The 17,417-nt window shown below is 38.7% G+C and overlaps 1 protein-coding gene across 9 annotated transcripts in view; it reads right to left on the minus strand.

Annotated features, from left to right (window-relative positions):
• Nucleotides 1–1,283: 1,283 nt before the first annotated feature.
• Nucleotides 1,284–17,417, minus strand: part of TMEM182 (transmembrane protein 182) — a 391,383-nt gene continuing 375,249 nt past the window's right edge. For all 9 annotated transcript variants that reach the window (XR_014253831.1, XR_014253832.1, XR_014253833.1 and 6 more), the window contains one exon: nucleotides 1,284–2,194. The gene's annotated coding sequence lies outside the window, so the exon portion shown is untranslated. The remainder of the gene's footprint in view (nucleotides 2,195–17,417) is intronic.

A 17,417-nucleotide genomic window follows, 5' to 3' on the forward strand; every position in this document is an offset into this window, starting at 1 on the left:
CATCTGTCTCATTTCCCCCAGGGCACATCATTTTGTCACCCTGGGGAGCAAATGAAAGCGGCGGGAGGAACCCTTATGGAACTCATGATGATTCCCAAAGGACAAGCAACTCTCTAAGTGAGAGGGAAGAGGCATATAATTGCCTTCAGGATATCAGGCGTCCAAGAGCCTCCAGGCTGAGATGAAGAAAGCTCACTCTTGGTTCCAACTCTTCCCTCCACTGGGCCTTTCCTCCAAAACCCCATTCCCTCCACCAGACCCCCAACTTGAAATCACACCCCTCACCTCACTTAACCCACCCTGAATATTCATTTCCTTCAAAGAGCACATCGGTGCTGACCTAAGCTTCCTTCTTTGGCTGAACACAGCACAAGGCAAAGTTTCCCTTACTTTAAATTCTTCAGTATTTATTTAAATAGTCTGCTCTGTACTATCACACATTACTAATATGTTGCCTTAGATACGTTCTTAAGTTATTTCCTGTGTGTTTTTCACATCACCCTGTAATATTACAAGTTCCTTGAGGGGAGAGGCCCTGACTCTTTCTTTGGTTTTTCTAACAGAACTTACCACTTAATAAGTGGGAATTGAGTTTATATAAATTTCCATGGAGACTTGAGAAAAGGGTGACTTTGTTTGTTTGTTTGTTTTCAGCCATTCTTTCAATATTCTTGTCATGGTGAAACCAGAAAATAAATGCCATGGGCTTCTGGGGAGTTTTAACTAGCTCAGTATCCAAGCACCAATTCATTAAAAGCACGTATAGTTTCAAAATGAAAAACAAATGTTTTAAATGTTTTGTTTTTTTAAATTGTGGATTATGTAACTATATTTTGAAATTAAAACATATATTTAAAAGGTAATATAGATAGATCAATAACTAATAAAGTTTTTGTAGATTGGTTTATAGTGACCCCGGAATCAATAGTTTTGATCTAAAAGTATGATATATCTCTACACTAGAAATGAAACCATTTTGCTTTTCCCTGCTAAACTAATTCTTATTCCGTCATGCTTCCTGCTCACAAATGTTTCAGGGAATAATATGTATTAGAGCTATTAGGAACAGCTCTGCAATGTTAAGTAGTAGAAAGTCAAAAATGGCAAGTCTTGTCATTTAATGTGTCAAGGAGCAGATATTAATATTGTATTAAAACTAAGCGATGTGCACTCATAGTTTGCTATTCTTTTCACTTGCAAAATGTCAGCAGAGAAGCAACAGGAAATAGCAGAATGTGGGAGAAAAAAGTTGCCCACACTTAAAGGATGGCAATGAAACAAAATGAAGTTTAATTGAAACAATGAATTGTTTAATTAAAAGAAATTCACATCTCCTATTCATTAAGATATGCATCATTGGGATTCATTTTAGAATAAAAATTTAATATCTGCTTTGTAACTTCAGTGATATTTTCACATACTCTGTTTTTCAGAATAATACCGTCTTATGGAGGAGGAGGGGAAAGAAGTCTGCATTTATGCTTCCTTATGTACTGAGGATATGCCATTGTCTCAAATAAAATTAACAACTTCAAAAGAAATGCATCAGAAATTGTGATTAATCCAGAGATATAAAGGAAGGTGAGAAGGAGTATGACTCAGAACATTCTTGAAAGCTTTAAGATTTAAGTCTCTTAAAATTTACATTCATACCCACTGAATGGTGACAGATCAAGTCATTTCTAGAGAACTCTGAAGGCAGTTGGCACCTTTGATATTGCTTTTTATGGAAAAATTCAGAAGAGTAGAATAAAAAATTCTCTATTAAAAATAAAATTGACTGTTAGAGGAAAGAAACTGATTTTAGAAATACACACAACCACAATTTTAAAATTCTATATTGGTTGAAGAGATCTTACCTCTTGGACCCTGGTGAAGAACTATCAAATTATGTGGAGTGACATCTGTCTCCATTAAATAGAGTAATTTCCCAGAGAAGAACAAGACTTTCAACATAACAGGAGACTTGCCAGTTGACAGGAAAGAATGTTCCCCGACTTGACCATTGTTGATGGGACCCTGATGTGTTCTCCCAGGAGTGGATGGTCTAAAACATTGATTCATTAGTCTGTTTAATCTTCAGGCTTGCTAGGAAAGAGATCCTCCTTGATTTAAAGGCTGTCAGGCTGTCATCTCAAGAGGTTCCTCCCTTGTCATTCCCTCCATCCACAATCAAAGAAAATGACATTTCGCCCTGTTATAAAGAATTAGCATAAAGAAGAAAGCCATCTAGAAATAGAACCTGAAATTTTCAGCTAAGGACATCTGCACTGCTAGCTCTACCTACTTCTGTTCCCACTGTAATTTTCAATCATTCAGGTAGATATTTTCTATTCTCAGTATAATGACATCAGTTTTAAAAATCTCTGTGGAAAAAAAAAAACCTCATGATATGGTTAGTGTTGAGTTGACGATTACAGCTTTAAGTCCAATCTTAGTTTTGTAATCTTGGTGTTACCATTTAAAGTGAAAATGTTGATACAGGAACCCAGACACGTTGCAAGGAAAGTTGAGAAGAAAAGATTTTGTTGGTGGAAGGAGGAGAGAAGTGTCAAAGTTCAATAGAGCTAAGTATTAGGCTGCTCTAAAATTAGTGTCTTTGAAATATATAACATTGGGTTAGATGGAAATTCACACTGGTTTGAGCTCTGCTCTGAAATTTCCAGATATATTTCACCAGTTCTGAACATGCAGTTTATTAAGAGTCCAAGGTGAAATCTACATGCCTAGTAACTGAATTAATATTATGAAAATATTTTGTGTTTTTAATACCAGAGGACAATATTTTTTAAAATATTTATTTATTTATTTAGGCTGCACCAGGTCTTAGTTGAGGCACGCGGGATCTTTAGTTGCAGCACGTGGGATCTTTGGTTGCGGCATTCGGACTTCTTAGTTGTGGCATGCATGCGGGATCTGCTTCCCCGACCAGGGATCGAACCTGGGCCCCCTGCATTAGGAGCATGGAGTCTTACCCACTGGACCACCAGGGAAGTCCTCCAGAGGACAACATTTACCTGGCATTGTGACATTGTAAACATGGGCAGATACCACTGTTTATAGACAACCATATTTATATTTGCATGATTATCTTTAGTTACCACCCAGATCATATTGACTGATGGTTAAGATGTGTTCTATTTCTCAGTTTCCAGGTCCTAATTATTGAGTTTGCTGGTGTGATCTCCACTGATTATTGGTCATATGTAGAATGGGGATGCTGAAACACTATTAGGATGTTTTTGCAGGTTTGATTGGAATAAAGATACTAAGTATTTAAACATATAGAATTCAGCGCAAATAAAAAGAAATTTAAAAAGATACTAAGTACTAAGGGTTCATACAATTTCGTGACGGGTACGTAGTTTTGCACTATGTTATCTGGAAGAGAAACATTCCTTCATTCATTTCTCTCCACCTGCTTCTCAATACAGTATTCATCAAGACTCTGTCTTCGGTGGACCACACCCCATACTCCCTTTTACTAGCCCCAGCCTTATTTGTGACTCCATCTTCAACCTGCTTCCACCAAATATAAAATCACTTTCTACTTACCATCCATTCTATCTTGGAAATATTCCTAGGATGAGCATTCAACATTCTGCATATTCCATGGTCTCATTGAGGCTATCAAAATGATGTCCTAACTGGGCTACCCACCTTCAATTCTTCCCCTTCCTAATTCTTTGTCAGATACTTGTCAGAGTAAATGCCACATCTTTCTCCAGTTAAATGTCCTAATGCACAATTCCTAGCATCGTTTTCTCCTGCTTAAGATATCCTGGGCCCCCCTATTGTCCATGCCATCAAATACACACTCATCCACTGGGGTATCATCACTGTAGTCCTAAGTTGCGGATTCATTCATCTTCATAACTGGATCTCTCTTCCTACTCCCATCAAAATGGACCATGTGCGATGGCTCCCTTCCCTCACCTTCGCTCTCTTTTCTACTTCACCTCCACCTGGAAGTGCTTGTCCTCCGTATCTGCCTGTCCTAATTATGTACACTTCAAAGCCCAAAAAGGAACCTTCTCCCCACTACTTATACGAAGCTCTTAACAAGAAAAAAATTTTTCTTTTTGCTTTCTTTTCCCCCTAAACACTTATGTCATTATTTCCTAGAGCTTCATTTATGAAATATCATTTCTGCTACCTACTTTAGTTATTTACACATTAACTGTACATTTGGGGCTTCCCTGGTGGCACAGTGGTTGAGAATCTGCCTGCCAATGCAGGGGACACGGGTTCGAGCCCTCGTCTGGGAAGATCCCACATGCCGCGGAGCAACTGGGCCCATGAGCCACAACTACTGAGCCTGCGCGTCTGGAGCCTGTGCTCCGCAACAAGAGAGGCCTCGACAGTGAGAGGCCCGCGCACCGCGATGAAGAGTGACCCCCACTTGCCACAACTAGAGAAAGCCCTCACACAGAAACGAAGACCCAACACAGCCAAAAATAAATAAATAAATTTTAAAAAAAACAAAAACAAACAAAAAAAACCTGTACATTTCTTACAATCAAAGTACATGTCTTTAAGGCTTTCTGACTCTCAAAAAAGCCACCAATATATACTTTTAAGATGCATATCATAATCAGAAGCATGGTTAATTACAAATATTTTCCAGAATCTTTATTGTTATTATTCTCAAAGAAGTCTAAATCTACCCAAACCGACAGTTTTCTGTCATCACATATTTATTTCTGATTTTTGACTCAAGCTGAAGAAATAGAAGAATACTGGGGGAAAAAGCCATGGATGCTTCTATTAAATATTGGCAAGTACGTGGAAGATGAGTTTTTTGGGGGAGTGGGGTGGGTTGTGCGGGAGGACTCCACATACATTTTTGAAAGAAAAGCTTGTGCCCCAAAGAAAAGAGCACACTTCTGCCAAGATGAAAATCAACATGCTTAAGAACACTCCTGTACTGAAACTACAGTCACTCAATGCCTGACCGCTCCACAATGTAATAAGCCCTTGAGTTGGGATTTCACTGAAGAGGAGGTATTACCTGATGCCACTGCAGACTCTAGTCTTAGACCCAGGAACACGGTCTTCCCCTAAAACGTTGTGTGTGAGTAATTAGAATTAGAACTGCTGGGGTTGGACATTTAAAAAGAAATAGGTGGTGCAGTATTAGTAGCTGTTACCTGAAAGTGATCCCTTAGGCAAGATGAATAAAGTCAGGTGATGCACAGTCCCTTGGACCACTCCCTTTCATCATTAAATACAGGACTAATGAGGTCAAGACAGAGCACTTGAGTGGGAGAGGTGAATTCTGGAATGACACCTTTCAGGGAAGGGGTATCTATAGAACAGTGAAGTTGCCAGACTGAAAGACAGAGAGGGAAGAGATGGGGGGAAAGGAACAAGGTCAAAGGGCTTTTAAATAGTCACCTAGTGTGAAGAAATGAAGTTGACAAGAATTTCACCTTTTCCCTAACATTTTCCTGTCTAGGAGTGCCATGTTAAGATATGGATAAGGAGAGGTAACCAAGGAACTTCAATACTATCCAAATAGGTAGTCATGGAAAGAGATGAGAAAAAAGAAATCTAGATTGTATGGCCCCAGAATGAGTGCAATGCTACGCTGAGCACAGGAGAACAGGGTCCTTAGAATAATGAACTTTTCTCCCTTTAGTATCTAAGGACTCTGTAGTCTCTGCCTTCCTCCCTTTTCTTAGAACCTGATTTTAGCCATTTCCTTCAATCAAATAGAAATGACAGGGAGTAGCTTAAAATGTCATCTTTCCCATGGACATGTCTATTTTAACCAGGGATTAGTCTTTAAGCTTAGGTGCCTTCAGTGATGTTTCAAGCAATCTCTCCAAAATGGGGTATCACTTTAAAGACATCTAGGTTTCCATGCCATCTCTAAAATCTCTCCTAAGTGGCCACATGGAGAACTAAGAGCTGATTAGAATATGCTACCCCAGCTATACCTGTTTGAAGGAGGTGCTATCTTTTATGAGCCAAAAAGCAGCTCCATTACTGAGGATAATTAGCTTAAGAGCTCTTTGCAGTAACTTGGCTTCTTTAAATGCCTTGTTAACTTCAATTTCCCTGACTTACAATTCACCTCCTTTGTGATACACATTATTTGTACCTACTTCAAAAAAAAAAAAAAAACACTGAAGGTTGCTTTTGTCCAATTGTCGCTAATAGGCTGTTGAGTTCCACACAATTCCTTTCTGGATAAGAATATATTAAATATCTTTAATTGACCCTTGTAAGAATGGAAGGGTTTAGTGTTTTTAAAAAGGAGTTTATAGGAGGAAGTGCCTTTTTCCATCTCCTTTCATGTGTTGTCATTGAAGGAGGCTGATTTGCTAATTAATCTCAGAAAACTGTGATGCTTGCAGGGGTCATAGTTGTGGCAAACTTAGAAACCAACACGTATGCTACATAATTAAAAAAAAAAAATCTTGTTGGTTTCCTACAGGGCAAGCACTGTTGCAGTACCTGCAGGGGTGCAGCAGGAAACAAAACAGAGAGGTATCACTGTGTAACCAAGCAGGGCCATTTGGGGCCTTCCTGGGGCAAGCCCTTCCCCCATATCCTTTGCTGTAGCTCTTCTCTGAAGTACCCAGATAATAGTATCTGATGCACATTTCCTGAGTTGTTTTTACTGATGTGAAGTCCCCCACCAAATGGAAGACTTTAACTACCTGCTGACCATGAGCACCTGACCGCCCCCCCAAGACCCCAGGCCTCCTGGAGCCCAAGGATTGATAAGGTTAACCACTGTGTCCCCGCCCTATTACCCCACCATCAACCAATCAGATTGTGCATGAGCTGATCACATACCCTGTGACCCCCCTCCTTCACCTGGCTTTTAAAAATGCTTGCTGAAACAGAGTTCAGGGTTTTAGAGCATGAGCCACCCGTTCTCCTGGTATCGGCACCTTTACAGTAAAGGCTGCACTTTCCTTCACCACTACCCAGTGTCAGTAGATTGGTTTCACTGCACACCGACAAGCGGACCCAAGTTTGGTTCGCTAACAACTGCCCATGTGAGGCTGACACTGCATGCGGCGGTTGGGGTCGATTCAGTTCTAGATGCTCTGGCAAGTAGAACAGTCACCTGATTTAGACAGATCTGAAACATCTTACTCAATACTCCACATTTTTAAATAAATGCAGGAAAAATTTGCACAATAAAGATTAACATCAAAAACTTGAATAAGCATCTAATATGCTAGCTGAATGAGTGGATTTTGAATTTTCACCTATCTCACTATAAAGGAATACAATAAAAGTCATAATATCTCTATATGTAAAGGGTTAGAACAGTAACTGGAACTAAAATACATTATCCTATTCCAGCCAATTAGCTCTTAGAATGCAAAATCAAGTATTTCCCCAAAAGGGAAATTTTGTTGCCTCTCTGATAACTGGACAAGAAATTTAAATAAATCATGCCTCAACTCCATCCTCTGATGCTTCCTGTAGTTTTATTAAAGATTTAACCATGGCCGAGGACCATACCAAAAAGTACAACTTTATCTGTCAATTGCCCTAATTAATCCAGTTTTGATTAAAAGAAAACTGACGTAAAAATATTCCATGTTAATGTTAAATTATGTGCAGTTACTTTGAAACCATATCTTGAGAAACAATAAAAGAATTTAATATAATACATAGTTGCTGGAGATGAGAGAAAACAAGACTTATGTAGGCAAAATACACACTACTATATATAAAATAGATAACTAAAGAGGACCTACTGTACAGCACAGGGAACTCTACTCAGTACTCTGTAATGACCTCTATGGGAAAAGAATCTAAAGAAGAGTGGGTATATGTATATGTATAACTGATTCACTTTGCTGTACAGCAGAAACTAACAAAACATTGTAAATGAACTCTACTCCGATAAAAATTTTAAAAAAAACAACAAGACTTACATAGGCATTGATGATAAATCAACACCCACCTCCTACCTTCAGGTCTGCCTGCTGTACTTGCCTGTTTTCAGCCTCCAGAGTCCCAGGTGCAAAGCAGTTCATATTCACAGACAGACACTCTGGGCTCAACATCATTCATGTTCACTGTCAAGTCATCACAAATCCCACATTCCCCTCATCTCTCAGGCTTAAAAAATTCATTTAACACCAAGGGCTAATTAATTAACTGGATTTTCTTATATTTAATGGAGAACATTCTAAGCCATTAGAATGCAGACTTGTTCAAATTTAGGTCACTGAAAAGTTCTAAAAGTATGCCTGTCAAGAGAAAACCTAATGATTTTTTCCCAAGATTTTACCTTTTTAGTAATTAGGTTTTTTTAATTTTTTAAAAAAATATCATGTGAAAGCAGAGCAAGGACAGATGTGTACTGGAATGATTTCATAATCCCTATCAGCATGCAAGTCCTTATTACCAAGATGTCTTTATTTTACACACAAAATAAACTTCACTTTTAAAATGTGCAGCATCATTAATTCTGAAAAGAGTGTGAAGACCTGTTGTTAATGTTTGTGTATATTTGATTATAGCAGGGTGCCTCATTGTCTATGGCTAAAGGCAGACAATGAACTTCCAGAAACTATGATTGTCAATTTTTCCTATGTTGGAAATCTAATATCTTAGCTAGTCTTCTATTTGAGGCTGGCAAGCTTCCAACAGCAAACAAAAGCATGAAAGAAAATAGGGATTTGTAACAGTGTATACAAATAAAGTGGTCTTATTCTGCAAAGCTTCAAATTTGCAGATATTCACATATCAATTTTCATAAACACCTTAACTCTGAAAGTAGATCATTTCTCCAGTGCAAATCTAAGGCTTCTTTTTCCTGAGGCCGAGAAATTCCAGGTTCCCTATTGCTATCAGAAATGTACTTTTCTTCATTTTGTGTTACCTGCTCAGATTTATGTAAAGATTGTTTTCCAAAATAAAACCCAAATGCATCCCGAGATAAATTCACAGTAGAAAGATTCAATCAAGCGCCAAATCATTTTAAAGATTTATCCTTGTGGACGTGCATGGGTTATTCCAGCCCCAGCTCTCTGAAATCCTTTGGGTTAAAGTTTGATGACAGTACTCAAAACCGGATTTCCAAAAATGTTAATTCCCAATGAAACTGCATTTTAAAATGTTCAAAATAATATAAGAGGTGGTTTGGGATTTATTTTCATATTCTTCCCCTGGAAATGTAGCTGAGAATATTTGCTGAGGTAAAAGCTCTCTGAGACTTTCACCTCTAACTCAAAAGAGCCTTTCTAGAATGAAGAGGAGTAGAACGTAAACCTCACGAAAATAGGATTCCCACAACATTTCTGTCATATTCTTCAGTAAGTGAACAGACTGACTGTGGACCATATTAACTCATGTGACTCTCTTCTGAGCCGCTGTTCATTCCACAAAATCCAGGCCTAAGTGCCCGGGACATAGATGCCCTCAGGTAGCAGCTCCAGAAACATAAACAAGCCTAGAGTCTTGTGAGGGTCGGTGGTTAGGGAGGCTGGATCCATTACCAGGTGGCTGAAGGAGGTTTGAACAACTCCACCATTTTCAGTGTAGACCCTGAACCATAAAAGTCTCTTCACAACCACGACAAAACTTACTAAACTTCCAGAACATTCACAGGACGGATAATGACCACAGGTGCTCCAGATGGTTTTCGAGACTGCAGATGACCTGTAAATGGGTCAGTTTCCCTCACTCTGCAGCTGACACTCAGTCTCCTGGTCTGAAGAAGCCTGAGCATGTAGCAATCACCTTGGAACTTTTGAAAGCCCTTGACATTCCTAAGGAATGACCATCACAATGACCAAGTACCCATGTTGAGAATGTCACAGTTTCTGTCACTTAACTCATAAAGTTTATTTAATAGTAACATCGGTGACTTTAGTGAAAGTGAGTGTGATTTCAAGGAGCATAAGAGCAAATTATGGGCTGCTAGGATCCGGCTTCTGCTAAGTGTTCGTCCTCTAGCTCGTTACCTTTTCATCAGGAGACTCGAGTTCATCTTTTTACGGAAAAAGTAAAAGTTTCCACAGCCCACAGACCTTCCAGGACTAAACCATGAATGCCTAATATGAGCACGTCTGTGATCTGTAATACTTTCTGTGAATCACATCATCTTTCAGGATAGGACTGAAACATTTCTTGATCTGCTGACAATACCCTGCAAAGTACCTTGCACTGGACAAGCATTCCTTAAATGCTTATTATTAAAATGAGAAGTGAATGAATTACTAAAATAATATTCACCATAGTTGCTCTTTGTACCAACTCTTTGGAGTGGCTGAAAGCATCACAGATATAGCAGGTTTGTACATTCTGAAAAGCCTAGGTCCAGGTAATTCTTCTATTTATTCGAAATTCCTGTTACATACGATAGGATTCTACCAGGAAGTATGATTTAACTTCTTTTAATTTATGTCATCATCCAATTCTATTTGAGAATAAAGTACAAGTGTTGATACCAAATCAAGCATCTTAACACTATTTGTATATATCCTGAACAACAGTAACATTATTGAAATGGTGATGGTAATGAATACTTTTAAAATCTGACACTATGAATGCTAAAATACAGTAAAATAAATATTGAATGGGACTGCTGCTAAATGATTTCAAATTTTTAAACCCAATAATATTTAAATTAGAAATCACATGTTTATAAATAATTATTATATGTTAATTTACTCACATGCCTTATCATGAGAGAAACTAATAGTTTTAAAAAACCTTTATATTTCTTTCATATAGTGATTTTCTGGACATTCTATCTCACACCCAAAAGCATATATTCATTTTTAAAAATTGAACAATAATAATACTGCCATGTCATTACCTCAATTGTGAAAATGTTATTATAAACGTAAGGATTTCTTGGGGACTTCCCTGGCTGTCCAGTGGGTAAGACTCCGTGCTCCCAATGCAGAGGACCTGGGTTTGATCCCTGGTCCGGGAACTAGATCCCACATGCATGCTGCAACTAAGAAGTCCACGTGCCACAACTAAGAGTCCACATGCCACAACTAAAGATCCCGCATGCCACAACGAAGACCTGTAGCAGCCAAATTAAATAAATTAAATAATTTTTTTTTAAAGTAAGGATTTCTTAAAAACAGTGCCATGAAACAATTTATAATATATTTCAGTGGTACCTATAGGTCAGTGGGAATTGCACATATTTTAGAAATCCAGTGTAGTTAATTACTCAATATTTGAGACACGTAGGTGTCTCATTCCTTTTCTAAAGCAGCATGGCTTTTTCCTTTGTCAACTGTTTGCTATCCAAACAAGGAAGGAAGGAACAAGGAGGAGGAACTCTTAGACAGCCAGTGGGAGCCCTTCTCAGGGCAGGTTTCCAAAGTAAGGGTACAGTTGCCTCAGCTCCACAAAAGATGAGCAGGAAGACAGAGGTGGAGTGGGAGAAAAGATGCCTTGACGGAGATGCCTATAAAGCCCATGAAGGACCAAGCAAAGCAAAGAGGTGAGGAAGGAAAGATGCGAGTGGGGCTGCGGGTGAGGTGAGACAGGTCTGGTGAGGCTTGGGGTCAGCCCAGAAAAATCCAGGGGAACCTAGCTGCTGCTCTTGAATTCAGCTTACTTGCTGGGGCTCAGGCTGCCTCTGCCAGGCAAGGGTAGAGGTTACATTTTATAGGGGAAAGACTTGGAATGGAATAATTTATAGGATTTTTGTGATCACTTCATTTATATCATTCTTATTGCATATTTTCCTATATTACCATCAGCCGAATGTAGCAACTCATTATGTGTTTATTTACTTTGTCTTTATTTTGCTGTGCCTAATTTGTGGGTACATTTAAATAGTTGTCATCATATTGTAAGTATATTTTTACCTAATATAGTTTAAACGATGCTAGCCTTAACATTCTGAATACAGTATCAGAGGCATCACCGATATTGAGTATGGTGATTTCCTTGTGGATTCTCACATATGCTCTCTTTCCCATCCATCCAGGCCCGTCCAAACTGGGCTATGTGCCTGGGGTCCTGAGTATCCCTTCTGTACTTCTCATTGGGGCTTGATGCTTTAACCGGCAGATAAATGATAATTTCCCCCAATGTCTTTCAATTGCATCCCCTCAGTTTTGTAGTTTTGTATCTAACTAACATTTTCAATGTTTCTTACATTTGGATTACACTTATATCCTAATTTCTAGCACTGATCTAGATTCTTTCTTGTATTTTCTTCATTATTTTTTTCATGTCTGAAAAGCCAAGTGTTAGAAGATTTTGTACAAGTCATTATCCTGCCCTTGTTACAAACCTCCTATCTTGGTAGCCTCCCAGCCTGGTACTCTTTTTATGCCTGGAGCCCTTTCTACCTCTTTCAAGTTCCCCCACAAGAACAACTATTCTGTCTCTGAATTGCACCGGGCTTGTTTCTGAGACACAGAAACTTACTAGTACAATTACCTTCCTATTTGAACAGGTCCTCTATCTACATTCTTTTAGGCAGTTAGAGGGAAGAGGAAAGGTTCTTCCTGAGTCTTCAGGGCCTTAAAAATCAGCCTAAATTAATCTACATGCTTAAGAGAGACTATTTGGGGTCACATTTGGTTCCCTACAGTGGGTTCAGCCACTATGACCAACAGGATGGAGAGTCCACAAAAAATTAAAAATAACACTAACACATAATCCATCAATCCTACGTTTGGGCATATATCCAAGAGAAATGAAAACAGGATATGGAAAAGGTATCTGCACTCCCATGTTCATTGCAGCAGTATTTACAATAGCCAAGATATGGAAGTAACCTAAGTGTCTGTCAAGGGATGAAAGCAGATGGGAGACATACACACACACACACACACACACACAATGGAATATTATTGGAGGAAATACTGCCATTTGCAACATCCTGAATGGACCTTGAGAGCTTTATACTTAGTGAGATAAGTCAGACAGAAAGGCAAATACTTACTGTATGATATCACTTCTATGTGGAATCTCAAAAAGCTGAACTCATAGAGAGAGTAGAGTGGTTACCAGGGGCTGGGGTGGGGTGGGGAGGGAATTGGGAAATTGTTGTTAAAGGGTATAAACTTGCAACTAGATGATGACTATGTCCTGGAGATCTAATGCACAGCACAGCGATTACAGTCAACAGTACTGTACCATGTACTGTAAAGTCGCCAAGGCTAGATCTTAAATGTTCCCACCACACATTCCCACCACATGCAGAAAAAAGGAAATGATACCTATGTGGCCTGACAACAGTGTAAGTTAAGTTGAGGTAGTAATTCTGTCGCAACATACACATGTATCAAATTAACAGGTTGTGCATCTTAAACTTACACAATGGTATATGTAAATTATATAACACTAAAAATTTAAATACAAAAGAAAAAAAGATGGAGCTTAGAGTGGCGAATCAGAAAACCTGGATTCAAAGTGTGACTTTGTTACTTTTGAATGTGAACAATTAAGTCCCTTAACTACTTTCATCTCAGTTCCTTTGTATGCCAAATGATTATACCAACACTTGCTCATAAAGGTATTATAAAAACGATTGAAGAAGCATATGGAAAGTAATACTTTCGAGTATAAATGTTTAACTCTAAAGTGACACGTATTATGTGATGGTCAGCTTGTGTTTCTAAGTAACACGGTTGTATTACTGTTTATATATCGTGAGTCTCTCCAGCCCAAGACCAGCTGGAGCACACTTGTATTTGGATGCAAGTTGGATGCGTTGCTCATGGCAGAGGAAGGATGCACAGGACCCGACAGGAAGCATCCTTTCTAACGCCCTCAGTAGGTACTACCTTAGAAGGAGGGTAGACGAAAGGACAGCTGAAATAAGCTGCATTTAATTGCGCAAGAAGCAGTGGTCATTCATAGGAGCCAGAATAGAGGGGTGTTTGGCCATTTTTGTGGTTTAGAGAGCGGCGCTTATGACTTTGTCGATCTTCAGCCACGATTGTGCAGCGTTCTTGTTTTTGTCTTGTCCATCACAGAGTGATCTTGTCTGATGCAGCTGTTCTGTAAAATTGTTTCTGTTCAACAGGAGAACACCAGGTCCTGGCTGTGAGTACCACCAGGCCAGCTCCTGGACGTCAAGGTCTGCTTTTCTCCTTCCTGAAGTAAATGTGTGTACGTGCACACGTGTATATACACATATCTAGAAGCTCAGTGTCAAATTCAAATCCTGTAAAACTGAATAAATTAAATCCTCAACGTATTTTCATTAATGGAGATGAAATCCTTTCCATTAAGAAAATTCAAGCCAACTCTTTATAATTTGGGAAATTATATAGTTCCTTTCTTCTTTATATACTTCCTTTCTTTTTTTAGTTAGCTTTAAGATTAAAGCTCTATAATATTGAACCAAAAAATGTGTAATTGTCAGATAGCTACAAGTGGTATGAAAAGTATAACCAAGTGTTAAAACATTAAGCAAAAAATAATAACTTTCTTCCAAAAGGGAGAACACTTAAAACTTTTTTGAGGTGAAAAATGTAAATAAACAAAATTTATATGGATGTTTTTCTGACTTCTAGGTTTGATTATGTCTTGAGCTACCCTGTCTGCCCACTGCCAACAAGAATGAAAAATTATATTTGTGGGGCAAAGAAGAAATAATTATTATTTCCAAAACATAGTGATTCCAGTATGTAGCCCTCAACGATGCTTCTGAAGACAACACAACAAATCGTCCTCAGTCTCAGCCATGCTTGTGTTTTGCACGGAACTATCTATGCCAAATGGTCATTTTTCTCACATTTATTATGTTAACAGGATAAATGCCAACATTTGTCAACATCTTGTAAATGATGCGTCTTAATGAGGCAAGCTACCGTTTCACTCCTCCGAGGAATTTCATAGCAGAATAAGCAAAATATCAGGTTAAAGCAAGTGGGAGGAGATCCCAGAGGGCAAACCTTTCCTATGAACGTATATTCCTTGAGGTTTTGCTTAGAGTGTGTTCTAGGATCCAGGCCAATTTGGCCTAAACCTTTATACAACATTTTAATTATATTTTTAACAAATCCTGCAAAATGAGGTTCACATGTTGATTCAGCCAAAAAAAAAAAAAAAAAAAAAGCAGTATCTACAAGCTGAACAGAATGCAAGAGAGAGGGAGTGATTAGCGATGTTGCCAAAAACCAATGAATACAGCGTTTTTATAATATCGTGCCCCATTCCATTCATATTGGGTAGATATAAAGACTGGTGGAGGACACATCCTTGTTCTAGAGTAAATGAACCAATAAGTTTTTATTTTACACATGTGTACTTGACTCAGAAGTAGAAAACGTGGCATTTACAAAAACACGGTTAACCTCCTGAGGATGTAAGGCCAGACAAATGTTAAATAAGATAATGCGTAGGCTTGCCCATGTGCGGAAGTCAACACAACATTATAGTTAAAGCCATAGGTTTGGGGTCAGAAATATCAAGTCTCTGCATTTAAGTCCTGACTCCAGTGATGGCAAACTAAATACAAACTGAATACACTTGGGCAAAGCACTTTACTTCCCTTAATCTCAGTCTCCTGATCTGTAGAATAGAGATAATAATGCCTACTATAGGAGATTATTACAATAATTAAATGTGATAATATACATAGAACAGTGCTCATTAAAAAGCAGTTATCGTCACCATTGTATCTGCTAATGAAATTGAAAATTGCTAATCCCTGTCATTAAACGTAAACAGTGGTGGTTGGCTGCTAACAGTTCTGTAAAATAACACGCGTCTTATTGCATTTAGGTTTGTGGGTTGGAGGGAATGGGAGCTTCCTATGCGAACCTAGACTCCTTTACAAAGTAATGAGTAAAGACTTCAACATCTTTAGCTGCTATTCAACCCTCGGAAGTGTTGAATACTTCCTACTCAAATACCTGATCTGCGGATAAAGAAAGATTTGGCAATGGGATTGGCAACAATGACCAAATCTTTACCATCACTATGATTATCTGAGAGTCAAGGTGGCAGCTGCAGCTCTGGGCATTTTGTCCAAATCCCAGGCAAGAAGAAGCAGCATGGCAACTATATCAGGAAACCAAAACTTTCACAGAAATCATAAGCACATTTCCACATATATATCACACGGCCACTCCTAATTTGTGTTTGTTTGGTTTCCTTTTGTTTTAAGTTGGACATTTGCAACTACAAACAGAACCAGGGCTCTGCTAGTAAGGAAATTAGATTACCTAAAAGATAGTTAGTCAAATCACACTATGTGTAGTGGATAAGTGGTGAAGGGAAGGTTGTCAGTGGAAGGGAGAACAGGGCCGAGAGAGACAGACAGAGTTGGAAACCAGTGGTGCTAAGGAAATTTATATTTTTATCCTAAGTGCTATGGGGAACCACAGGAATGGATAGATAGATGTATGCTTTAGGAATATCACTCTCCACACAGTGTGAAAAATTGGACTGGAGTGTACAATGGGGTGTGCGGCAATACATTCACTCTGCTGATCATGTTAAGGCAGATCATGGCTTAAGTTTTGGGCTTATGGAGTGTGAAGGACTTTTTAGGTCACCCAAGTAGAGATGTTAAACAGCAGTTTGGATAAATAGGTCTAAAGGCCAGAAGAAAGATTAGGCCCATAGACAGAGAGTTGGCAATATTTAGCATAGAGAGAACCAGAGCCATGAGCATAGGTGAGATTGTATGAGGAGAATGAATAAATTCTGAAAGATGAGTGGAACGAAGACCATCTACTCAGAGAGACATTTGAAAACCAAGGAGAAGCTTTGAATGATTTGCTTTGCAGAAAGAGTTGTTATAGTTATAATGGAGTGGCAATGTATTGAGGTATTGAGGACCTGAGGTGCCAGTTACCCAATAAAGCCTTTTACAAGCATCCTTTCATTCCAAACTTAGAGCATCCATGGGAAGTAGATACTTTTACTGGGGATTTAGAAGAAAGGAGACTGAAGCTTAACTACATCAAGAAACTTGCCAATTAGGAAGAGATGGATCTAATATCTAACAGGTGTTTGTTTGTTTGTTTGTTTTTTATTTCAGGGATAGTACTTTTATCCATTATAAGCCAGTTAGAAGAGAATGAAAGGAAGAGCTGACCAGGGGAAGATAGAAAGATTCTGACCAATAACTGGACACCTTGACTAGAACATCGAATTCTGCCTAGTTGCATAGTCCCCTTAAGGTGGTACAAGATTAATTACACGAAGACACCAACTGTCCTAAAACACCTGACATGCGAGAGATTATCCCCTGATCCAATCAGTCATCAAATCCTGTTTCTTTTCCTTCAGAAGGGTTGTAGCATATAACAGGAAACACATGTTGAGACATTTCTGCTATGTTCCCTGGAAAGTAGGCTTGAAAGCATTGTTCAGCAAAGGAAAAAAAATGGGGTCCACATAGGGTGGGAAATAAAAACCAGCATCGAAGTTGATCAGACAGTGTGAAAGAGAAATGCACTCAGAAACCCAGACCAAGACTTGGAGCCAGAGTCATT

Source organism: Balaenoptera physalus, assembly GCF_965194825.1.
Source record: "Balaenoptera physalus genome assembly, chromosome: 15".
Taxonomy (NCBI): domain Eukaryota; kingdom Metazoa; phylum Chordata; class Mammalia; order Artiodactyla; family Balaenopteridae; genus Balaenoptera; species Balaenoptera physalus.